Source organism: Elephantulus edwardii, unplaced genomic scaffold, assembly GCF_000299155.1.
Source record: "Elephantulus edwardii isolate Elephantulus edwardi_28Jun2011 unplaced genomic scaffold, EleEdw1.0 scaffold00044, whole genome shotgun sequence".
Taxonomy (NCBI): domain Eukaryota; kingdom Metazoa; phylum Chordata; class Mammalia; order Macroscelidea; family Macroscelididae; genus Elephantulus; species Elephantulus edwardii.
In genome coordinates, this window is record NW_006399794.1 from 18,032,652 (window position 1) to 18,034,259 (window position 1,608).

A 1,608-nucleotide genomic window follows, 5' to 3' on the forward strand; every position below is an offset into this window, starting at 1 on the left:
CCTCCTTCTCTCCTTTAGCTACATATTTCTGTTCAACACTTATCCCCACATCTTTCCTTTGAAAGGCCTTTTCTCTAGAGTCAGGTGTGCCCAGTGTGTGGGAGAATAAATGGTACTAATGCTTTGCAGTCCCTGGCAGAGCAGAGATGCAAGCCTACTTGTAGCATATCATTTTGATGTACACGGAGTCCCTCTAGGTCAGTAAAATCTTGACGGCACTTAATAACAACAAGTGCTAACTTGTTTGTACTAAAACCCATGACAATATGCTTCATTTAACAAACATTTTCTACTTGCTGGGCATCATGCTGAGTATAGATACTGTTAAAGCAACAAAAAATTCCTATGAGGTTAATGATAATGTCTCTATTTTTGGATGAGGACTCTGAGCCTCCAAAAGGTTAAGGGTTTTATTTTTAAGTGGCAGCACTGAGATTGGAAACAGATGGAACAGATTCCAAAACTCCCCACTATCCCACCTGTGAGCTGTCCACTGTCCCTGAGACCTCTCGGCAAGCCCAAGCACTTTTGTGTCTTCTATATGTCATACGTCGGTGAAAGAGAGAAATATCCTCAACCAGATAGGTTGGCAGAGTTACTGCAGCAATGGGCTCAAGTATGTCAGAAATGAAGAGCAATGCACAGATCTGTCATTCATAAGGTCGTTATCAGTTGTATACTCAACTTAATAGCACCTAACTACATACATTGTGTTATCTGCATTTGTGAGATGTCACAGGTTCCTATAGTAATTATTGAATTCTGCTGTTTGAGAGTAAGAGGAATTTGAAAATACGTTCTCCAAAATATGTGCCCTGCTTACAGGGAACGGTATAATGCTTTTCTTTTATTCATTATATTGTTCCATATTTTTATTTTTGTTCTGTATTCTTAAGGAATGTGCTTTACTTATTGAATCAGAGAATTCTTTTCATAATGGGGAGGAGAAGGGAGCCCTTCTCTTGATCCCAAATAAATTCAGTTTATTAATTCTGCCTGTATGTCCAGTTTTGTTTTGGTCTTTACTTAGCTGAAGAATTGGAGTTCTGTGAATCTTTTTCAACATTCTGCCCTCCTGCTTTTCTTGAGAACTGATACCCCTTTCTCTGCTCAGTGTCTTATTGGCCCTAGTATGACATGTATGATGCTTTATCACACTTTGTTACTTCCTTTGTCTCCACCAGGGTTTCGTTCTGTTCTGCACAGGGTCACTATGAGTCGGAGGCAACTCAATCACAACTAACGTAGCCTTCACTATGTGTCAGGCGCTTTCCTAAGCCCTTTAGGTGTATTCATTTAATTTCACAATCATTCTTCCATGAGATGAGCTTACCATTATACTCATTGCTGTTGAGTCAGAACAGACCCACAGCTAACTCTCAGTGGATTTTCAGAGGCTGTCAATCACATCGGCTGGTAGATTCAAACCCTTTCTTTGCCTTTGGATTGGCGGCGAGACTCCTTATTCACTAGGCCACCGGAACTCGTGACTCCATTTTTAAAGAGGAGGAAATTGATGCATAAACCAATTGCCCAAAGTCACGCAACAAGTAAATAAAAAGTTAAAGATCACACCCATGTTTATTGCAGCTTTGTTCACAATAGCAA